Source organism: Musca autumnalis, unplaced genomic scaffold (genome assembly GCF_047663935.1).
Source record: "Musca autumnalis isolate F117 unplaced genomic scaffold, ASM4766393v1 scaffold_1, whole genome shotgun sequence".
Taxonomy (NCBI): Eukaryota; Metazoa; Arthropoda; class Insecta; order Diptera; family Muscidae; genus Musca; species Musca autumnalis.
This window is the reverse complement of record NW_027411644.1, coordinates 307,295,804-307,321,962: the sequence shown is the minus strand read 5'-3', so window position 1 is coordinate 307,321,962 and position 26,159 is coordinate 307,295,804. Positions and strand designations below refer to the sequence as shown.

General features: G+C 34.7%; 1 protein-coding gene and 1 non-coding gene across 2 annotated transcripts in view; both read left to right on the top strand.

Moving 5' to 3' along the window:
- Window positions 1-26,159, top strand: part of LOC141389901 (protein Skeletor, isoforms B/C) — a 187,580-nt gene that overhangs the window by 35,109 nt on the left and 126,312 nt on the right. The gene's annotated exons all lie outside the window — the stretch shown is intronic.
- LOC141391598 (U1 spliceosomal RNA) lies at window positions 24,904-25,070 on the top strand. Its single transcript, XR_012409686.1, has one exon. It is a non-coding gene; the product is annotated as a U1 spliceosomal RNA (small nuclear RNA).

Genomic DNA, 26,159 nt, shown 5'->3' with positions numbered 1-26,159 from the left:
TTTTTTATCAAGGCTGTTTAAGGGTCAGTGGCCATCCGAACAAGAATAACAAAAAACAGGTTGTTAATTTGATATTTCTCACATGGTAGGGATGTTGCATGGAATTTAAAGGTCTTAGAAAGTTCAAGTACACTTTAGATTTGGGGGATTCTTAATGACAGAAGCTCCCTTGTATGTAGGTCTTCTATGGAAAGTACACATTTAGACGTCTCCTATAGAAGGTGAGACTTTTTTAACAATCTCTAAAGGTCTTCTATTGTAGATTTATTCTTGAAATACTCAAGGCCCAAGTGATATAATGATTTTGGACCCAAAATTTGTTAAGACCGAATCCGTTTTAAACAATTTCGAGTCCATCTAGCCATGTACAAGAGTATGTTTCTACGTCTGGCTGGTTGATTAACACGATAACTCTCGAAGGGAGTAACCGATTTGGCCCCAACAACATCGCTAAATTTCTTCTAAACTTAGATCAACTTCGGATTTGAATCAAACCGAAATATGTAATATGGGCCTCGAAATATATCAGTATTTAAACATTTACGTCCTAGACATACTGCAGCATTAATTTGCATTAACTGCCTCAATTCAAATTAATTCGTGCATAATCCACATTCTTAATGCACAAAATAAAATTGAATTTAAACTGAATTTAGGTATTTCAATATGGCAATGCTGTAAAAGAGAGCCCATATTCATGTAGGAGCAGGGCTGCCAGATTATTTTTATGGAAAATCGTCAAAATGACGATCAAATCTATTTTATAAAATCGTAAAAAAATCGTCAAAAATTAAAATACGCACTTTTAGATATATTTAAATATATTTTATATTAAAAGAAACATAAAATGGATATTCAAGTTATTAAACGTGTTTTAATTCAATCAGTAAATTGAAGCTATTTATTTTATAAATAAGAATGTGAATAAACATTTCATCATTATTTATTTTTAAATAAATATTTGAGTTTATAATTTTTAAGAGATCGGCCTTAATAAATACATAGTATGTCATAACAATATGTTTTGTTAAGTTTTAAATCATCCAACATTTGCTGACGAATGAGGTTATACCTATCATTACCTCCCAGCAAAAATACCCATTACAAATTCATGCTAACCCTTTATTTTAAGAAGGGCATGACGCGCCAAATTAGTAGTTATTATTTGATCTCTGAAATATGTAGTTAAAAAAGTAGTCGCTTAAAGTCGTGACTACTTATTTAACTACATATTTTAGTGGTCAAAAATAACAAATTATTTCGCGCGACATGACCTTCTTACAGTAAAGGGTTATTATGTGGTTTTGTAAGGGATATTTTTGCTGGTTTTCTTTACAATGTTTTTCTTATATGAAATGTATATGAGAGATCACCACGTTTCAAACTGAATATTGCATTCCAAAAGCGACATAAATCCGTTTCGTTATTTTCAAACATTTTGGTAATATCCAAATATCTTAGTTCACGAAATTTTGAATCCATTTTTTGTTTTTCCTCCATGTTTACGAAATGTGATAATTCTTTAAAGATTTCGAAAAAATTAATAATTAATAATTAAATATTCGTATGAAACAAACATACCGTTTTATTTTACATTTTCTTTTACTTTCATGTCAAAATTTCAGTGAAATTACTCTTAGTGTGGCCCGGGACTTTCACAATCAATTTTGTCCCAATTTACATTAGGCAAGTTTACTCAGTTTTTAGGAGAGACACGTAAGGTGTATGGAAGTGGAAAAAAATTGCTCGTACCGGCAATTTTTAGGCAATTCCTTTTATAAGTTTCGTTTTTGACATTATTTCCAATGTTTTGAAAACCAAACTTGCCGAAGCAGAATTGTTTGTATAAAAGCAAGAGGCAAGTTTAAACGAGAACGAGAAAACTTACCGCAAGTAAAAACACGCCTAATGTAAATCGGGGCTTTTTTCAATTTTAAAACATGCGTTTAATTGCTCTGTTCCAGAACTTGCAAGAGTCTACTATTATTGAAATTTTGATCAATTTCCCTTCATAAATTTTCAAAAAAATTCAAAAATAATAGATTTTTGCAGGTTCTGAGGTCTACCAATTGTATATTTTGCTTGCTTCACTTGAATCCTGTTTTGTTTTTGGTTAACAATTCCTTTGTAAATACACATAAATATATTTGTAACCAGTAAGGAAAGGATCAAAGTCGGGCGGGGCCGACTATATGATACCCTACACCACTGTGAATATGTAAAATATAAATCGGAGCTATATCCAGATCTAAACCGATTTTGATATAATTTGGCACATTTATTTCCAGACCGAATTCAGTCACACATTCCAAATATCATTGAAATCCGACTTATATAGCGTGTTTGGAGCAGCAAATACGCGAAATCGCCCGAAAATATATATGGGTGCTATATCCAAATCTGAACCGATTTCGATATAATTTGGCACATTTATTTCTAGACTGAATTCAGTCACACATTCCAAATTTCATCGAAATCGGAAATATATAGCGTGTTTGGTACAGAAAATACGTGAAATCGGCCGAAAATATATATGGGAGCTATATCCAAATCTGAACCGATTTCTATATAATTTGGCACCCTTATTTCTATACCAAATTCAGTCAAACATTCCAAATTTCATTACAATCGGACGTATATAGCGTGATTGGTACATCGCATACGTGAAATCGGGCGAACATATATATGGGAGCTATATCCAAATCTGAACCGATTTCGATTAAATTTGGCACATTTATTTTTAGACTAAATTCAGTCACACACTCCAAATTTCATCAAAATTGGACGTATATAGCGTGTTTGGTGCAGCAAATACGTGATATCGGCCGAAAATATATATGGGGGCTATACCAAAACTTGGACCGATATAGCCCATCTTCGAACTTGATCTTCCGACGGCTAAAAAAATGGTATTCCCCAATTTTCAGCGAAATCGGTCAACAAATGCGACCTGTATGTTGCGAACGGACGGACGGACGGACGGACGGACATGCATAAATCGACTCAGAAAGTGATTCTATGTATATCCCTAGAAGGAACTATGGGTCTATCTCGCTTCCTTTTGTATGTTACATACAAATGCACTAACACATAATACCCCTTACCACATAGTGGTGTAGGGTATAATTATTGTCTAAGAATTAATTATTAAAATCAAATAAGAATATTTGAGCAGTTTTTAGAAAATCGTGTTTTACAAAATTAATTACGACTTAATTAGCAAAATAACCAAAAATCGTAAAGGCGAGTGCTCATCTTGTTCATTTATGTCTGAGACACAATTTGCTTTGCAAACAACAACAAAACAGTTACTTACCAACAATCAGCTGTTTCGTAAATGCGGAAACTGTCGTCTGTCAGGTTAAAATTAAATGCCCATCTTAATGCAAATTAACGTTGCCGTCTGTCTAGGACAGTGATGAACACGATTCACCACAGATGTCTAGGACAGTGGTAAATCGTACGAAAACGTAAGGCCGAGTGCTCATTTTGTTCATCTATGGCAATGCTGAGTAAAATAATAAAAGAGACTATTTAAGGAGAATTAATATTAAAATTTTCTTGATGTTCTATTCTTTTTTTAATTTATTTGTAACATAAATGTTGTCTAAAATAATCCATGAAACAAATTATAAAAAAATATATAAAAAACAAGAGAGAAAAGCCTATAGCCGGTACGGGGCCGACTATGTGATACCCTACACCACTACCTCTGTGAATAATCTTTTCACTCGAAAACATTTCTTGTATGGAGATACGAAAGTTTTCACCTATCTGGCTTTTATACCAAATGACTTAAGGCGAACTGAACCAAAATAATTAATATTTAATTTTATATTTGACTACTATCGACATCACCAACATCAACAGGCTTCTATCTCTGTGAGAAAATTTCGTGATGATCCGATCAAAATTCCGACCTGTAGTGTGATTGCAGAAAAAGTGGAAAAAAGGGATGCATTAACGACTATTGCGATATCTCTATTATTTGACTACCTACGCCAACCTACTTTGCATAATTTCAAAGATGGGATTTTCTACTTTCTTAGTCTTTGCTTTGCTTTTAGAAGTTTCCTAACCAAAGGTGTGATATCCGTTATTATTATTACAATCGCAAAAATGAGAAGTTGGGTTTAATTAGTTACTATTGCGATATCTTCGTTGTTAGACCACCTACGACAACCTACGTTGCATTGTTGTAAAGGTGATATTTTATACTTTCATTGCCAGGTTTTGCTTTTTGTAGACCCCTTATAGACGCTGAGATATTTGCTTTGGAATAAAATGTTGACTTTTTCTCCAAATAAAGTTTTTGCTCATTCCGACCCCTAAATATTATCCGACCATCATCAAAATCAATGGGCTTCTTCCTCTGTGAGACCCTCATTAACCCTCGAAATTTCGTGACGATCCGATCAAAATTGCGCCCAGTAGCGTGATTTCCAAAAAATGGGATGTATTATCGAATATTGCGATATCTCCGTTATTTGGTCACCTACGCCGACCTAGTTTGCATCATTGTAAAGATGGGATCTTCTACTTTCATAGTAAGGCTTCGCTTTTGGAAAGTATCCAACCAACGCTTGATATTCATCATTATAACTAAAATCGCAAAAATGAAAATTTGGGTTTAATTTGCGACTATTGTGATATCTTCGTTCTTTGATCACCCACGAGAACCTACTTTGCATCGTTAGAAAGGTGATATTTTCTACTTTCATTGTCAGGTTGATTTTGGTATATCCCATATAGAAGCTGAGATATTCGCTTTGGAAAAAAACGTTGTCTTTTTATCCACATAACTTTTTTTGCCTATTCCGACCCCTAAATATTATCCGACCATCACCAAAATCAATAGGCTTCTTCCCCTCCTGGACCCCCATCAACACCCAAAATTTCGTGACGATTCGATCAAAATTCCGTAGCGTGATTACAAGGTTTAGATGGACAGACGGACGGACGTACACACATAGCCAGATCGACTCTGCTCGTCGAGACATTCATTATGATAAATATAAGTATGGGTCTACGACCATTATTTCGATGCATTACAAACTTTTTGGCCAAAACCAACTTATAATACCCTCCACACATAGTGGTATAACAAGTAAAAAAGTGTCAGTCGGCTTTGCCGACAGATATACATATAACCTCAGCCAACGTGAAGTGAAACTTTCACCTAAAGGCAGATCGAATGTATTTTAGGTCTCTTCTGATTTGTTTGGCCCTTTTTGGACATTTGAACTTGCCTACAAAAATGTGGATTAGGAATTAATTGCACTAAGACACAAATGTTGAACTTTTGTGGGAGAGGTACACTTAGGGAAGACCGATATGGGCCATTTTAGAAGTCAAACTATTTGACAAAATATTAGGAGATCCAAAGTTTGGACCAAATTCCGTTTACCATCTAATGGAGGTAGCGAATGCAAATTGCCTCAACACAAATCAAAGTGATTCGAGAGCAGGTCTTAAAGTGACCTTATCCGGAATTTAGTGTGAGAGGTACCAGAAGGAGAAGACAAATATAGTCCATATTCGAACCTTATCTAGATAGATATATTAGGATGTGCAAAGTATGAATTACATAGGTCACTCCCTTCAAAAGTTATCGTGCGCACAATTTTTCCGAACATTTTTAAACTTTAGTGGGGGAGGTACCTGAAGGAGTGGACCGATATGGCTTATCTTCGAATTTAAACTATGTTTGGACAAAATATTAAGAAGGCCAAATTTTGGACCGAATCTGCAAATCCATTCGAGAGTTATTTTGCGCTCCAACCACTACACACGGTGACATATGAGCTCTTTGCAACTTTTAGGCTATTTTCTCAGGAAGTATGGACTTGCCGCTAATGAAACTTGTACCGTCGTATGGGGAGCAGTGAATGCAAGTTGCTAAAAATCAAAGCGATTCGAGAGATGGCCCTAAACTGAACTTTTCCGAAATTTTGTGTGGGAGATGCCCGAAGGAGTAGACCGATTGAGTCCATATTGAAACCTTATTTAAGTCTGGTACACATTTCACGATGGGCAAAGTATGGATCAAATCGGTTTATCCGTTCGAGAGTTATCGTGCGCTCCAGCCAGCCAGTCAGACAGACAGACGAACGGACAGTGCTCAATCGACTCCAAATTGTCTGCAACATATTTCGTCCAAACATACTTGGGGTCTAAAACCATTATTTCGATGAGGCACATTTTGCCCGTATGAAAGTGTATATCAAGCTTTTTGTAGAAAATTAACTTATGTTGAAACTGAGGTATGGGGTACTGTAACTCGCGATCAGTTTTACTATACCATAACTTTTGACCGCATTTCGGTAAAATAAACTGTTTTAGCCCGATTCACCGAGGGGTTTCTTAAAATAATAATTTGAGCGGAAGCTGTGGTCGTACTAATGTAAAAAAATCGGAAAAAATCGTTGAAATAAGCGAGTTTCATTATGTTATTTTCCAATTAGTGGTTTTACAACACAATGTAGAGCTTAATGCTCAAAGGAGAAGTTAAAGAGCACACTTCAGAGTTGAAGTTTCTAATGTATGATTTTTTAATATATCCACTGTATCTGCCTCAAACGGATGCTGACATTTTGAAACCTGAAAAATGGGGTTTTTTGAATTTTTGCTCTAATCGGGACGCGCAGCTGGATTTCCCTAAAAGCTTATTATTTGATTGTAGTACTCGCGATTTCGCATTTTTTAATGTATAACATGAGGGTGTAGCCCTCACAGGATCACAGTAATCTGCGACCAAACACGAAATTTTTGTGCGTAAATTTTTCTCAAAAACCTATTTTTTTGGTTTAAAATTTACAAACGTCATTCGATTTCCGTGGAAACCCGCGTAAATTTAGTTTTTTTACGTTCTGAATCGAACAAGCCACGACGCGTAAAAATCCACCCACTAGATCGGCGGATATGATACACCTCAAATTTCGAAAATTTGCAAAAAATTATTTTGAAAATATCGCATATTAAAACGCGTTTTGGATGTGTCAGTTCTACTTAAATAAAGAGATCGATACGCATGTTTAAACTGCGCGAAAACAGATACTTAAAATCTCTCGTAAATCCAGAGATATAATAGATTTTTTCTAAAAATTGAGTGCGATGCTACATCCACGGTTCTTGATGGATCGCATTGAAACGGCATAGAATGATGTATTTTTTAATGGTGATTATTAAAATCGGATGCGCATAAAATGTAAATGAACTTCGCGGGAATTATGACCATTTTATTGTATTTTGCACCCTAATATGCATCAGATGCTACATAGTGGCCGCCAAATACAATTTGACAAACTGTACATCAAATAAGAGGGATTGATTCGCTGTGTTGGAAAATCGGATGCGCATCATGTCATTTTCATAATTACGCGGTTTATATGCGTCTCAAATGTTGTAATATTCAATATAACATTATTTTAACGTTATGCCACAATTGGAATTCCTTGTGATTTAATATAAGGTTCTAATAATATTATCCAATAGGAAAACTATAAGCGAAAAATTTGTTACAACGGAATATCATCATTATTGCGTGAAATTTTGACGAAAATGCCGAAGAACTCAAAAATTTTTTCTCCAACTTTTCCTATAAAACCATAAAAAAATAAAATTAGAATAATATGATTTTAATTTTTTTGTAATATTTTCATCGTATTTTTGCAAATAACATGAATACTATAGCTCCAACCTTCACAACTTAGGTTTCATTTTATTCCTCAAAATGTCTGGATGCTGTTATAATTTTTTTTATATATTTTTCGTAAGTATGAGCGCTATTGTTTTAAAAATATGTTGATAAATACGTGAAATTATTTAACAAATTAGATTTTTCGCGATTCCATTGAGACTTTGCGATTATTTTTTGCATCATGGCAAAGGTTACGAATCCAGTTAACGATAATAGGATATAACAGCTAACTATATTAAGCCGCGATTTTTTTAGAATTTTTTCTAATTATCATAATTAAACCGCTCATATCTTTTGCGCGCAACGATCAAAGTTAGTAACGAAAACAAATTTGGAATGCTAATTTTTTTCTTAATCTATGTACCAAAAATCATTATTGTAGTATCAAAATTTTTTTTTGATTTTTTTGAAATGGAAAAGACAATTTTATACATTTTTCCTGATATGTTAAATTTCAAATTTCCTTTACAATTACATAGAAAGAAAATTAAAAACTTTTTTGGCGAGCACATCCGCCATTTTTGGTACATGGGTTACGAAAAAAATCGTGGTTTCAAATCTGTTCGCGTTCACAAAATTGGATGCTGCACTCAAAAGTTATATGCGGTTTTACTCTCTTGTAAAGAAAAAATATTTAAAAATTCCTATTGTGTTGTAATATGAACATGTATATATGAATCGTTAGCAGCATTTGATATCTATCCGTAGATGCTAAAATAGTTGCTAAATTTATTTTTATTTTCGCGGAAAATCAAAAAATATTGAAGAAATCTTGGAATACATTTTATTTATTCTAAATCAGAGTCCAAAAAATCTCTAAAAAAATAATTTAAAAATACGTACAGAATATAGACAACGCGTAGAAAAATGTGAGACCAAAATTGTAAAGATCGCGTTTATAACTTGCATATTACAGCAACAACAAAGAACGGAAACTTATTGTTGGAAATTATTTCAAAAATATATTTTTGGTTAAATACGAAAAATTTGAAAAATAAATGTTGGGAGTTGTTCTATTATTTCGCTAAATTTTGATCCAAATCCTGAAGTATTTTGCTTAAACTTCTTCGAGAAAAGTAATTAGTCATCGTGAAAGTATATTTGCTTTCTGTGATAAGCAATAGAAATAAGAAGTGGAGAGTAATATTGAAATTGCAATCAAAGAAAAAACATAGAAGTTAAAAACCGAATAATTCGCGAATTGGTTTAAATCGGTTGAGGTGCATGTGCTTTTCGGATACAGGGAGTCCATGTCTATCAATATGCATGGATTTTTCCATGTTTCATTCAGCGGCCAAAGTGTGCCATCAGTTGCATCTTACTATTCAAAAAACCTTCAAGTGGGCAAAAATTACGCGATATGCATATGATGATAAGGTGCATCCGATTTCAATGACCCCCTATTAAAAATACGTCAATATAAATTATTTTAGACAGATTCGTCAAGAACTGCGGATGTGCCACCGCATTCTATTTTGGGATAAATAGGGATATTACTCCTGAATCTTTGTAATTTGTGACACACCTTTTTGGCAAATATTATAATCGCGTATAAAGGATTATATTTATGCAAAAATAATCAAAGAAAATCGCGGTTCAATTCGCGGAATTGTCAAAATATATTTTTGCAGATTTTCCTACTTTCAAGGTATCTATATCCGGCGTTTTAGTAGATGGATTCGACCGCGGAAGAGCTCATTAGATCCGACACGTAAAAAAACTAAAATCACGCGGGGTTCAGGGGTACCTGCACGACAGTTGTAAATTTTAAAGCCAAAAAATAGGTTTTTTCAGAAAATTTACGCACCAAATTTTCGCCTTTGGACTCCTATTACTAGGAAGCTGTAGGGAGCACACTCATGAGATATACATCGAACGACGTGGAATCGCGAGTTCTACAATCCTATAAACTAGTTTGGATTATTATCTAGTTGCACCCACTATTTATAAGAAAAAATCGAAAAACCCAGTTTTCAAAACTTCAAAATGTCAGCATCGATTTTAGGGGGATGCAGTGTATATATCGAAAAGTCATACATTAGAACCATGTTGCCCAAGGGGTATTCTTCAATTCTTTCTTTGAGCTTATGTCTGAATTTTCCGTGGTTTGACCAGAAATCAAGAAAGAACACAAAAAAACTTGTAAACTTCAACACATTTTTACCTATTTTTTTATATTACCACCAACGCAGCTTCCACGAAAATTATTTGTTATGGTCCATATTATGAGATCGTGGCTAGAACACTTCAATTAATATAAATATATTCATATTTTATAAAATATATTAACAGTTCGCGACTTATTAAATGGTGAACCTCAACTTCAACGATTGAAAAACTTTTTTGAATATTACCATATACCCTCGTTAGCACAAATGCTGAGGGTATAAAAGAAAGTATTTCAATCCACACAGGCTGAGGGTATATCTCAGTCGGGAAAGCCGACTGATACTTTTTTACTTGTTTAATTGTCTGTACAAATTTATTTATACACCAACCGCATCCTTGATCTACCCACTCACTCTACTTATTGGCTTGCTCCAATTGTTTGAAACATTTCAAACATTAAATTGAGTATTAAATTCACGAACACTTGAAATAAACACCTTCAAATTAGATCGCAACACTTGACTCATGTCGATCGATACTTACAGATAACAAAAACCTGTTTCTGACGAAAAAATCAATTACACTCATTGCTGCCACGTTTTTTTATGGTGCGTTAAGTATGCCGCCAAGTAATTGTAACAGTTGTTATTTTTTATGTTTTCATGTTTCAAGTTTGAATTTTTTAAACTGGCCTTGTTATTCAAAATATCTGAGGAGCACATGGCGAACCATTACATGATCAGGTTATGTGAAATGTATACGAAGTTGGTGAGTGAGTGAGTGCGTGTACTCATGATCGAATGCCTTCAATGCCCCAATTATTTGCTAACTAAATTATTTTATTTGTGATCCGCTTTAAACTGGTTTTTGTTTTTAATTTGTGGTGGGAATCGACTGCATAATTATTTTGTCAACAATTAACAAAAGCAATGAATTAACATAAATAATTATATGTTTATAAAACTGATTGCAATATCGAACAATTTGTAAATACACTCTACTTTTTCTTTCATAAAAACACTCATCATAAATTGTTAAAATTTGAAATTAATTAAAATCAAAAACCGAATAATAATAAAATGACCAAACAAGTCATCAACGTCAATAATATATGAAAAAAATTAGAATTCAATGATTTTTTCCATTATTCAAAATATTTCAGAGCAATATTAAATTTTTAATGAGGGATATTCAGGTCTAAGAAATGGTGGCTATAAAATACCTTCATTAATATAATAAGAGTTTTTATAGACAGGGAGTCTTTCATAAATCAAATTTGAACATTTCCATTTGAAATCAAACTCGACGTAACATATGCATTTATTTCAAATGCAATGTTCGTTACTTTGTTAGTAAATGTTACTTTACTTATTGAATGAAAGTGCAAATCGATGAAATGAATGAATTTATTTTAATCACGTTCCTTGATAACTCCGATTAAATCGTCCATGTTTCGAATGCATTCAACACATTTGGCTAGTTCAAAAATAATTAGAGCTTTTTTTAAATTAGGTAATCCGGCGGTAATGCATTTGACCCGTTTTTTTTTTTGTTAATTATAAGATACACATAGTAAACCTTTCCATAACGTTTGGAAGTAAATTTCGCTCGTCATTTACAGGAATTAAAAATTCCAATATTGTATCAGATTGGAACATGGAATGTCCGAAGCTTTTATGAGTCTGGAAAACTTAACAATACTATCAATAAAATGAACAGATTTAACATAGATATATTTGGCGTTAGTGAAACAGGGTGGACGGAATGTCACACATTTAAATCCCAAAATGCGTCGATATACTCCTCAGGAAATATGGAAGGGACACACAGAAGAGGTGTAGGTATCATAGTATGCAAAAATGTTGCTGGCTGTGTTGCTGGATTTGTTCCAATGTCCGATAGGTCAATGATAATAAAAATAAAAGGAAACCCGCCTAACTTAAACATTATTCAAGTATACGCACCCACATGTGATGGAAACACAGACGAGGTCGAAAAATTCTCTGACGAAATCAATGAATTGCTAAAAATGACGAAATCACATGAAATTACAATAATTCAAGGCGACTTCAATGCCAAAGTAGGAAGCGAAGAGGTATGCGGTATTACAGGAAGTTTTGGTCTCGGCGAAAGAAATGAAAGGGGTGATAGATTAATACAATTCTGTCAAGAGCATGGAACTACAATCACTAAGACACTATTTTAGTTACACCCCAGAAGGCTTTATACGTAGAAATCACCACAGGATAACAGAAATGATATAGTGCGTAACCAAATTGACTACATTATGATAAATAAAAGATATAGGAGCTGCGTGACCAAATGTTCAACTTACCCAGGAGCAGACGTACCATCGGACCATAACCTTCTGATGTTAAATATCCGAATAAAACTAGCAATAATACGAAAAAAGAAGACTATGGTCAGAATTAACTGTGAGAAACTCAATGATCCAATGATAAAAAACGAGGTGAAGGATAGCATGAACAAGGAACTAGTAAGGATCGACATGAACGATTTGGAAAACCTCTGGTATAATGTGAAGGGCACAATATGTAGAATTACTGAAAACTCCCTTGGAAACTGCAATAGAAAAAATAATGAGGAATGGATGACCAATGAAATTTTAGAGCTTCGAGCAGAACGCAGTAAAGTTAAAAACGTGGATTACGAGAAGTATTGGGAAATCAACAAAGAAATTAGAACAGCAACTCGTGCTGCCAAAAACGCACTGTTAAATAGATAGTGCTAAGAAATTTAACACCTACAGAATGTGCACGATGATTTTAATCTTCACAAAAAATTTAAAGAAGCGGCCGGAATTTATAGGAAAAATATCCCCACAACGCTTATTGATAACAACAACCAGCCAATTTTTGAAACAGAACAAATAAAGAGCCATTGGAAAAAATATGTTGAAGAATTGTTTACAGACGAAAGCCGATCCAACAACGAAAATGCTAATATCAATATTGCTGGAAATCCGATAACGGAGTCTGAAGTGGAGAATGCAATTATAACGCTGAAGGACAAAAAATCAACAGGACCTGACCAAATACCTTCCGAAGTGTTGAAGCTAATAGATGGACGCAATATACAAATATTAGTAAAACTCTTTAATAAGTATTGTTAAATGAAAAATGGGACTCTTCCAAGGAAATCAAACGTAGTATAGAGATGGCCAGAGATGCATTTTCCAAATACAAAACAGTCTTTACAAATCACGATATAAGCCTCTCAACAAAAGTCAGATTCGTGAAATGCTATATCTGGTCCGTACTACTTTACGCAGTTGAGACATTGACCATCAAAATTGCAGATGAGAAAAAACTTGAATCCTTCGAGATATGGGTCTACCGAAGGATTTTAAAGATACCATGGGCTGATCATGTAACAAACCAGGACGTTTTACGCAGAATGGGTTTAGATAGACAATTGTTGCGACATGCCAAAGCTCGGAAAATTGCATATTTGGGACATCTGATGAGAAATGATAAGTATAAATCCCTGCAAACCATCATAAAGGGCAATGTATAAGGAAAAAGAGGAAGAGGCAGGAGAGAATTGAACTGGCTGAAAAAAATACAAGATTGGACAGGCTGCCATGATGAAAGAAGCATGATTTCGGCGGCAAAAAATAGAGAGATGTTTATGCCTGCATAATATAAAATAAAATAGCATAACACATTTATAATAATATTGTATGATCGCTTATATCCGGATAACGGATTTGCAAATAAAGAAGAAGAAGTATCATATAGCATGAATTAAGCTCCCTGTAAGATGTCAGAAACAAAAGTGACGCCGAGATAGCAATTCAAGTTCAAACTGATATTCCCATAAAGTCCTAGCTAGACACACAAAGCTAAAAAACTACGATTACAACAACTCCAAAACAACACGACCAGGAACACCCTTCCCACGAGAATACTCGACATGTTACATATCAAAATATTCTGTTCGACCATGCATAAATTTGGTCAAAAATGTATCTAAACATGTCTTCAATCTGTTGGCACCTTTATGTGGGTATATACCAAAATATTTTAAATTTAAAAATTGTAGCTAAAATCCTCAAAATACCGAAAATCGGGGGTACCGTAATATGGGGGCTATACCATGATAAGTTTCGTGACCACTGAAAACCTCAAGTGTTAAATTGCAGCTAGTTCGGGTTAAAATTTTAGCTAAAATCCCCAAAATACCTAAATCGGGTGGTACCGTTATATACCAAAACGTGGACCTATCTTAATCATTTTGTTGTAGAGAAGTTTTTTGGTCACTAGGAACCTCAAATGTCAAATTTCAACTAAATCGGTCTGAAAATTGTAGCTAAAGTCCCCAAAATACTTAAATCGGGTGGTACAATTATGTGGGGGTGTGGGAATATTACTTTTCAATTTTCCACTTTATGTTTAAAAAATATTTTCAATCACATAGACATTGATATTTATTTTTGTTTGTCAATGTTATGAAAATTTTGCAAAATAATTTTTAGTCAGTTAGAAACATTCGTTGATTAATTCGGAATTTTTATCAAATAAATAAAATAAATTTTGTTAGAAAATATTAAACCCTCGTTTTCTACATTGGTGACCCGCGACTATTTGATTAATAATGGCGAATTCCGACGATGAACAATTTTTCTCTGCTTTTTCATCTCCACCGATTGGAGTATCTCGTGTTGGTGTAAAAATCCCACCATTTTGGAAGACAAATCCTGAGCTTTGGTTCCCGCAAATTGAAAGCCAATTTTTTAATGCTGGAATAATGCAGGATGAAACGAAATACCATACATTGGTTGGATCAATTGAGACGAATATTCTCAACGCTGTAAGTCATATCATCGAGAATCCCCAATCCAGCAATAAGTTTGAAGCATTAAAGACGGCAATGCTAGCAGAATTTCAAGATTCCGAAGATAGGAGATTACAGAAATTGTTGGAGAATGTCGAAATGGGCGATAGAAAAGCTTCTGCCGTACTAAGAGAGATGCGCCAGCTGTCATCGGTGAAAGTATCAGATGACATGCTCAAATTTTTGTGGTTTCAAAGTTTACCAACCATGATGAAAACTTGCAGTCATGGCGGATAAAATTAATGATCAACTCGGTAATTCATCGATACCACAAGTAAGTAAGAAGAATTCGAATTCGCGGTCGGATCGCATTAAAGGTCAGGTGAGTGAAATTTTGAAACAAATCGATAAACTGTCGATTAACCCTGGACATCGTGCAAGAAGCAAGAGCAGCAATCGAATTTCCAGCCAATCCCGTGATGCTTCTGGACGTCTATGCTGGTATCATTTTAAATTTGGAAGTAAAGAAACCAAGTGTCGTCCACCGTGTACATATAGGACGGAAAACTAAAAACTCCTTCGGCTATGGTGACGGATGAAGGGGGTTTGAAGCTATGTCGCATAATTTTAAGAGACAAACATAATAATCGGCAGTTCCTCGTCAATATCAACGCGGATGTGTCTGTGATACCCGCTTTAATTTTGCAAAAACTTTCAACCCCTCATGACATCGAGCTCCAAGCCGCCAATAACACTACTATAAGAACTTATGGTGAAAAAATCCTTGAATTGAATCTTGGTTTGCGAAGAACATTTGTTTGACCATTTATTATTGCTGACGTACCACAATCAATTATTTGGTCCGATTTTCTGAAGCATTTCGATTTGCTAGTTGATGTTAGAAGACACTACCTAATTGACAAGAAAACAAACATGAAAATTGTATGCTCAATATATAAGGAAAAGCATCACCGAGAAAATTACGCCAACTAGACTACATTGGTCAGCATACCACGGATATCCGATATATTCGAGGAAAAGATAACGTGACAGCTGATTTCTTGTCCAGATTGGATGCGATTGAAATGCCTAATTCATTTAATTTCAACGACTTAGCAAAGTATCAAGAAACTGATGAAGAACTAATTTCAATGTTATCGTCTACGGAACACAGTCTAGTTCTCAAGAAAATCAAGATGACCGAATCAGATCAGGAATTATATTGCGATTGTTCAACAAAGAATATTCGACCATTTGTCACAAAGAGATTCCGAAGTGAAATATTTAATTTAGTCCACAGTTTATTGCATCCAGGAACTCGATCAACTCTCAAAATTTATCTGATCGTTTTGTGTGGCCATCGATAAAAGCTGGTATATCATCTTGGCAAAAACATGTGTTACTTGCCAAATGTCAAAAGTAGGAAGATATACAAAAAGCATTGTGGGTTTATATCCTGTTCCAGACAAGCGATTTGCACTTATCAGCATCTACATCGTTGGACCTTTACCATCTTCGAAAGGTTATAAATATTGCATAACCTGCATTGACCATTTCACAAGATGGGCGGAAGCGATTCCTATCGAAGACATCACAGCTGAAACTGTAGCTACTGCATTTCTACAAGGCTGGGTGGCTAGATTTGGTGTGCCAAAGCAAATTACGACGGATAAAGGACGACAATTCCAATCGCAATAATTTCGAGAGTTACCTAAGGTCGAAACTTATTCACACGACGTCTTATCATCCACAGGCTAATGGACAAATCGAGAGGTGGCACCGAACTCTGAAAAATTCTATCAAATGTCATGCGGATACAAACTGGGTTGAGAAGTTACCGTTAATAATGCTCGGACTACGATGCTCAACATCTGCTGATTCGACATATTCACCTGCAGAGATGGTACAGTAAATATTCAGCCAGTAATGACTGGGTTTCAAATTTCTGTGAGCACATGGAGAAATTACGACCGTCATGGAAATAGCTCTGTATATTCCACCAGATATCGCAACATGTACACATGTATTTTTGAGGAATGATGCTGTTATGCAACCATTACAATGACCTATAATGGACCGTATTTAGTAATACGTCGAGATGATAAAACTTTCACGATCAAGGTAAACAATAATGAAAAAGTCGTGTCAATAGATCGTATAAAGCCTGCACGAAGATTAGTCAACATTGAGGATGAACAACCTGAGAAAGTTCCAGAATCCGGAATGATTGTTATGAAAATTTTCCAAAATAATTTTTAGTCAGTTAGAAACATTCGCTCATGTAATTCGAAATTTTTATCAAATAAATGAAATAAATTTTGTTAGAAAATATTAAACCCTCGTTTTCTGCAGGGGCCAAAACGTGGACATATCTCAATAATTTTTTGTGGAGAAGTTTTTTGGTCATTGTGAACCTCAAATGACAAATTTCAGCTAACTCTGTGAGAAAATGTAGATAAAAGCATTAGAATATTTAAATCGGGAGGTACCGTTTTATGGGGGCTATACCCAAACGTGGACCTCTCTTGGCAATTTTTAGGGGAGAAGTCTTTGGTCATTGGGAACCTCAAATGTCAAATTTCAGCTAATTCGGTTTGAAAATGTAGCTAAAAGCTTCAAAATACTTTAAATCGGGAGTTATCGTTGTATGGGGGCATGTTACCAAAACGTGGACCTATCTTGGCAATTTTTAGTGAAGAAGTTTTTTGGTCAGAACCTCAAATGTCAAATTTGAACTAATTGTCGGGACTTGCCACCACAGGAGTACTTTGTTTCATTCGCACACATTCTTCTTTCGACATACAGAAACAGGCTGTCAATATTCATTGAAAAATTAAAAAAAATTAAATAAATGTAGGAACGGATTACGCGGTCACTACATTGCGCCCCCACTTAGTTGCTAAATGTACTAAATGAACACAGCAGACGTACGACATACGACTTAATTAAAGACACACACTGAACACAGCACAACAGAAGAAACAAATTAGTAAACACAGCTCATTCACAAAAGGTCAAAGCTTAACTCTAAATGAGAAAATGAATACAAATCGTTAAAATGATCTCCGCCCTAAGAGGCAAAATTTCAAAAAAATAAATAAAGTGTTTTATTCGAACCATTGGCCAAAAATAAAAAAATGAATGTCAAAATTTTGGTACAACATCTGGCAACTCTGACAGCTATGACATGGACCTTTTTTAAAATATATACATTTTTGTTTCATTAGAAAGCGATCTTCTTAATAATAGTTTCAAAAGTAGGAACATTTGAATAATATTTTTTTGTTGTGAGTATAACCAATATTTTGAGTGCAAGTAAATATAATCAAAACATCGCGAAACTAATACGTATAGCAAAATATTATAGTGGATTTTGAAGGAGAAGGTAATAGTTTAATTTTCATTAGAAAATAGTGTTTTAGCGTGTTGTGAAATTCTAGTTAGCTGCATATTTTCTTAGTGTATTTTGTAATGCCGGTTCGATGATATGGTTAAATTTGACTTAAGTTTTTAGTCATGATGCCCACCAGTGCCCACCTCGGGAATAATTTTCCAAAATAGGTCATTGGTTTAAGATTATTCAGTATTAAAATCAGCTGCCATCTAGTGCCAGACTATAAATGGTGGTTGGCTGACTAAAGCAGCCCTAGAATAGGGTTTCTATGGATATATTCGCGTATAACTCTGTTATGTGACCACGTACATTAACATAATTGGCATCAGTGGCAAGAAGAAGAAATCTTCTTCCTAATTTGTATTACGTTGTCGGTACGTGTCTACCAGGAAGAACGCTATAAGATCTATACTAAAAATTTTACCAATTTTCAGACAAAAATATTGATTTTTTTTAATCCGCTAAATTGGTTGGATTTTATGGTGTTTTGGAGATTTTTTTGTTTCCCCAAGCCTATTTTGGCATCATAAGATAATCGCGACCTTAGTTCATGTCCTTTTGTATTAACAGCATAAAACAATTCTCACCGTATACCCCCTCCAGAGGGGAAAGGGGGGAGAATGTTACGCTCGTGGTTTCCTAAAACACTCTTTGCAGCAGCACAAAGCTGTAACCGGCGCATTGGCTTGATTTTTACACTCTAAATATTTTTGGCCACTTTCTCCATACAAGTGGATCCACTGTGCATAGGAAGAACGCTATTGAAAATCGGTTCATATTTGGATATAGCTCCCATATATATTTTCACCCGATTTGACGTATTTGCTGCACCACACACTATATATTTCCGATTTCGATGAAATTTGGAATGTGTGACTGAATTCGGTCTAGAAATAAATGTGCCAAATTATATCGAAATCGGTTCAGATTTGGATATAGCTCCCATATATATTTTCGCCCGATTTCACGTATTTACTTCACCAAACACGCAATATACGTCCGATTTTGATGAAATTTTGAATGTGTGACTGAATTCGGTCTGGAAATAAATGTGCCAATTTATATCGAAATCGGTTAAGATCTGGATATAGCTCCGATTTATATTTTACATATTGACAGTGGTGTAGGGTACCAAAGGTTTCGGCACTTTTAAAAGAAGTCTCGATTGCTGGAAAATTATTCGTTTTAGAGAAAAAAGTTAATTATTAAAAAATGCTTAGGAAGTCTTAAAAATATCATTTTCACAAAAATTTTTAAGTTTTCTCGCAAAAAATTCTCGGCGATAAGTGGGTTAATAATTTTTGTAGATCAGCTTTTTGGTCATTGAAATGTCAAATTTCAGCTAATTCTGTGAGAAAAGGTAGATAAAAGTCTTAAAATATTTAAATCGGGAGGCTATACTAGAGCTGGCAAACAATCGATGGCACTATCGATAATACCGATACTTTATTTTGAATGTCACTATCGATTGATAGTTTTTCAATCGATATTATCGGACAAAACTGAATTGGCTAAATTTCCAATGTAGTTTTGGGTATTTATCATTCCGCCATGGTATTTATTTAGAATTCATGGAGTATTCATTATGTAAACCAATATTTTAGTATTCAATTGTTTTCTAATAGTACATTTACATATAACCGGATTTAATAAACCAACTGGGTTTCAAATTTTCATAAAGAAGGTTAACCCGGTAAAAGCCTATAATATAAACATGCTATGAGACAACATCAGAATGCATATCAGTGATTTGAGATCCAGATTTTTGTTTTGTTTTCAAAATAGTAGAGTAGACGTAGAATGGGTAATTTTTACTACGATAAAATTAAATTACCCTCCACGATAGGAGCATTTTGTGAATTAAAAGATTCAACATTCATTGAAAAATTTAAAAAAAAAAAAACAAGTAAAAAAGTATCAGTCAGCTTTGCGGACAGAGATATACCCTCAGCCTGTGTGGATTGAAATAATTTTTTTACCAAAACAAATGTAATGTTGTTTTCATTAAATCAAGCTCGAGGTCATGACCTCGACATTGTATAACAAAAAGGTCGAAGAAAATTCAATATTTAACAAAACAAATGTATGTATTTAGGGGGTTTTCGAAATTTTGGGCAAAATTTTTGAACTGACAAAAATATGGACAGCATTAAAGCTCAAAAATTTGCGAAGATATCGACCTTTTTTACCTTACTAGCCTACGAAAAACGTAATATCGCTAAAAACAGGGCCACTAGGAACCCCTTCTGTAAAAATGTCCAAAGGATCCTCGAACAGACTGTTAACCACACAAAAATGTTGAACATTTGTGTGGGCGGTACCCCAAGGATTGGACAGATAGGGCCCAAATTTGAACATAAACTAAGTTTCGACAATATTTAGAGATCCAAAGTCTGGACCAAATCGGTTGCTACGTCTATGACATATCGCGCGTATCATTTGAGCGAACATTTTTGAACTTTTGTGGGGGAGGTACCGGAAGGAGTTTCGAATTTCATCTAATATTCGCAGAAATATTACGATATCCAAAGTGTGGACAAACGCAGTATACAGTTCGAGCTCTCCAGCCACAACATATGATGTCATAGGGGTCTTTTACAACTTTCGGGCTGTTTTCTCAAGAAGTATGGGGTGCCCCTGAAAAAAACTTTTACTGTCACAATTGAGGCAGCGAATGAAAGTTGCTTCAACAAAAATCAAAGTAATTCGAGAGCAGGTCTTAAAGTGAATTTATCCAAAATTTTGTGTGGGAGTTACCCGAAGGAGTGGACAAATATAGTCTATATATCTACCTGATATATATGGTAGGTAGGATGTGTAAAGTATGTGGGGGAGGTACCTGAAGGAGTGGGCCAATATGGCTTATCAACGAACTTATACTAACTTTGGACAAAATATTACGAAGGCCACATTTTGGGCCAAATCGACAGATCCATTCGAGAGTTATCTTGAGCTCCAACCACTACACACGGTGTCATAGGGGTTTGTTTGCATCTTTCAGGCTATTTTCTCAGGAAGTATGGACTTGCCCCTGATGAAACTTGTACCGTCGTATGGGGGACAGTGAATACAAGTTGTTACAACAAAAATCAAAGCGATTCGAGAGCAGGTCCTAAACTGAACTTTTCCGAAATTTTGTGTGGGAGGTACCCCAAGGAGTGGACCGCTTGAGCCCATATTGGAACCTCATCTAAGTCTGGTAGAAATTTTACGATGTACAAGATATGGGCCAAATTGGTTACTCCCTTCAAGAGGAAAATTTTCGAACTTTTGTGGGGGAGGTACCGGAAGGAGTGGACCCATCTTCGAACTTAAACTAAGTTTGGGCAAAATATTATGAAAGCCAAATTTTGGACATGATCGGTTGATCCGTTCGAGAGTTATCGTGCGCTCCAGCCAGCCAGACAGACAATCGACTCCAAATTGTCTGAAACACATTTCGTCCAAACATACTTGGGGTCTAAAACCATTATTTCGATGAGGCACATTTTGCCCGTATGAAAGTGTATATGAGGAAAAGTCAAAATTTTTTAGTTTCCATGAAGCCAAGGTTTGCACTGTTATAATACGCGAACTATTGTAGTTTACCAGTAACTATGACTATTGCTGGATTATTTTAGATGTTTTTGTACAAAGCTCAAAAATTTAGCAAAAAAATGTAATTTACGTGGTAGTTACGACCGCGTAAAGGAAAAAACATAGGTAAAAACACATTGAAGCTAAACAGGTTTTTTACATTGCTATTCGATTTCTGATTAAACCATTCAAATGACGGACATCTGTCCAAAGTAAAAGTAGGAAAATACAAAATGAAGATAACACTTCTAATGTATCACTTTCCAAAATTTCCACTGCATCCACCTTTTATGGATGCTGACATTTTGAAGCCGGATTTCAGGTGTTTTTTGTATTTTTTATGTAACTGGGACGCGCATTCGGATATTTCGAAAAACCAATTATAGGATTAAATAACTCGCGATTTCGCATAATCTGATATGTATATTGAGTATGTAGCCCACACAGCAGCCGAGTAATCTACTGCCAAAGGCCAAAATTTAGTGTGATATTTTTTCTAAAAAACCTATTTTTTGGGTACAGTATTTACAATATCGTTTTGAGTGTGCTGGTACCCCACGATATTTTAGTTTTTCGACGATCCGGATCATATGAATCACAGATCATAAAAATCCATCTACTAGAACGGCGGAAATGGCTACTGCAAAAATTGAAAAATTTGCGAAAAATGTTTTTCAAAATATCGCTGACTAATTCGCGTTTTATGTGGATCGTTTCCATTTCAATGAAGAAAGTGAATCATCACTCGCGTTTGTGCGAAAACAGCGGTTTGAAAAATTTAGTGGCGTGGGAGCTGTATCCGATTTATCCAAAAAATACTGTGTGATGCTACATCCACGGTTCTTGATGGATTTTATTGAAATATGTTTAGATCGATGTATTTTTTCACGGTTGATAGTGAAATCGGATGCGCATAAAAAGTGTATGCACTTTGTGCAAAATATAAGCGTTATATAGTTTGTTGCACACTAAACTGCAGACGATGCTACATCTTAGCGGCCAAAGTAAATCCTGGCAAATGTGTACAAATTAAAAGAGAAGAATTCGCTGTATTGGTAAACCGCATGCGCATCAAGTGATTTTGAGGATTTTGCGATTTACACGCATTTCAAAATGAACATTACCCGATACAATTTTATTTCAAGATTATACCCCATTTAAAGGAACCCAACATTTATTTGAAAGATATCCATATCTTCTGCTAGATGTTAGCGTGTTTTCGAGAAGTGATTAGAATAAAAAATGTGATTTATTGCGTGAAATGCAGAAATGTACATAAAGATGTTTACCTATGGTTTGTGGATTACGAAAAAGCCTTCGACACCGTACAACATTACAAAATGGTGGAAATCCTCACATCTATTGGCATCCAAGGAAAAGAATTACAATGCATCAAGCAATTATATTGGAACCAAACAGCACAAGTCGACATTAATGGAGAACTGACAAAATACATTGCAATATCGAAAGGGGTTAGACAGGGCTGCATATTGTCGCCATTATTATTCAATATCTATATCGAAAGAATTTTTGAAGAATCAATGTCCAACGCTCGTAAAGGCGTATATATTGATGGAAAATTCGTCAACAATATCAGATATGCAGATGATACCACTTTAATTGCGAGTAGTGTATCAGAACAACAATTCCTTTTGACTCGGCTAAATTCCTATAGCGAAAATATGGGTTAAAGATTAATATATCATAAACTAAATATATGGTGATAACGAGGTCTAGAAACCAAAGTACAACCGAACTACACATAAATAATACAAATATCGATAAAATACAGAACTTTAAACATCTTGGCGTCAAAATAAAGGAATACTGGGACAACTCGAAAGAAATGCGATGCAGAATAGAAATGGCAAGAGATGCATTTTTCAAATATGTACAAAAATATGTTATGTGGTCATGACATAAACATGGAAACAAAAATACGATTTATTAAAACTTATATCTGGTCGATTCTGCTGTACGTACGGCTCAGAAGTATGGACACTAAAAACCGCTAACATAAAGAAAATGGAAGCCTTTGAAATGTGGATCTACCGTCGTATCCTAAAAAAATCCATGGACACATTAAGCACCAAATTCAGTGGTTCTCTTAAGTGTTAACCGTCAACAGGAACTCATTGGAACAATAAAAAGAAGAAAAATTTCATATCTTGCATATGTAATGGGAACGCAAAATACAAACTGCTCCAAACCATAATCCGTGGAACAATAGAAGGGTAGCCATCCAGAGGACGGAAAGAAATATCATGGATTAACAATATTCTTAAATGGACCGGCATTGGAAATCTCTCAACCCTACTGAGTGAAGCCAGAAATAGAGACGCTTTTATGGAGATCACGAAAAATATATGAACATACCTTAAAATTTGTAACAGATAATTATATATAATTGTATTAGTCACTTATATTCGGAGATCGAATATGCAAATAAAGGAGAAAGAAGAAGTTTAAATTTCAATGGCAGTTAGTTCTTGTGATCACTATTAAAACAATATATTTTTTTTAGGCGAAACACTCCTGCATACGTCTCCCGCAAAGAAGTTAAGTCCAAGTTTTTCTGCTGATAATTCTTGTGTTCACTGTTTTATTCTCCACACTCCCCTTCACATTGGCCGGTCTGTTCCAAAATCTCCCCCTTTTATTCATGTTGAGTGTATGGATTGTTAGTGTCAGTGGAATAATTTTGCTCACTGCTTCTGATACCTACCGAACAAACGAATTAAAATCTACGTTGCCAAGATCATACAATTTTGTAAAAAACGAAAATGCTATTTATTTTTGAAATAAACATTTGGATCCACCACTCCAGTTATTGTTTTTCTTACAGTCATAGTTTGAGGATATTTAGTTTATTGAATCTGTTTTACTTGATTTTTATTCATTACAATAACCATTCTAATATTTTTCCAAAACTCAGATTTTTTCACTCACTTGTACATCTATCTACCAGTATCTTTTGTCTTGCACTTCATAGTCATTCATTTCGTCTAACGACTAAATTTAAATGGGTTTACTTCAATGTTAACACAAACAAAACCATGGACACACAGCCGACACTACATTTCCATTCTCGCTACCTGCCTACCTACCAACAAATATTCCCCATTGTACAAGAACACATTTTACATTTGCTTTCCACCCCAAAACGACGAAGAATGATCACACCGAAGATCATTAACAACGGTTTTCTGTTGTTTTGCATTACTTCGTTGTTCATCATCATTTCTTAACATAGATGCTATGTGTGTATAATTCTCATTGAGTTCATAACTGCAATCATATGAATAGTTTAGTTTGCGCTGACTTAAGCATACTTACCTGGCGTAGAGGTTAACCGTGATCACGAAGGCGGTTCCTCCAGGGCGAGACTTGGTCATTGCACTTTACGACTGAGTTGACCTCTGCGATTATTCCTAATGTGAATAACTCGTGCGTGTAATTTTTGGTAGCCGGGAATGGCGTACGCGCCGTCCCGACATTAAATGAATCAATGTGAAAGTGGGAGGGGAAGAAAAGATAGATGATTGGAAAGAAGCATGAGAAAAAGTGTAAATGTTTATTCGCATGGCCGAAGGTGTGGAGGTATGGTGTTTTTTGCAATTAATCTTAGTACATACATATAATCGTATTTTATAACATCTTTACTTTTCTACTGAAACAATTGCCTCCAATTCCCCCTTACTTAACCATACCTTTCTTCCCAAAAGCAACAGAGAACTTACGATACCTTAAAAATACATTCCTCCCCTCACAAAAAAACTAATTTTATTACATTTGAAATGGATTACCGCCCATTGTGACAAATTAAATAATGCGAAAATTATAAATGATTAAATGTAGAAGAGAGAGCGAGAGTCTCGTACACCGGAATTAGAGTGGAAGAGGCACATCACCAACGGCCATAATAATAATGAAGTTAGATAGAGTCACAAATGCCACGTCCCAAAGTTTAGCTATGTCTAACACGAAAATAAAAACCGCCCATAATAATTCAAAGTGAATTTTCGCCATCCATCGATAAAACAGCGGGTGTTGCTCCCCTTGTCGGTCTTTTTTGTATCATTCTCCTCATATCAATTTGGTAACAGTAGCAAAGTGAATTTGGGGGTCTTTATTCTAATCCATAGCAGATTGTTCGACAATTTGCTAAGATTAAATTAGCCAACAGGCAAAGGAACATAAAAACACACATACATATACATTATGTATGTATATGTGTGAACATATACTGAAGATATTGTATTTCATGTTTTGTAATCACTTCCACTTGTAATTGTATTTATTGCTGAAACTGTTTGAAGGATATGTGGGAATTTGATAACAGGATATAGTCGTAATTTTTTATTTAATATAGAGTTAATCTGAAGGTGAAGAGTTGTGGATATAGAAATAAAATTTTAATATCAAAAAAGGATTTTAGTTATTTATGGGAACAGTGGTTACAAATCTGTACGATATATTAGACACCGATACATTATCTGCTGTTTGGATAATGTAAATACATTACCACCGTTCTTTGGATACAGTAGATACATTATCCACATTGTTTGGTTAATGAAGATATAT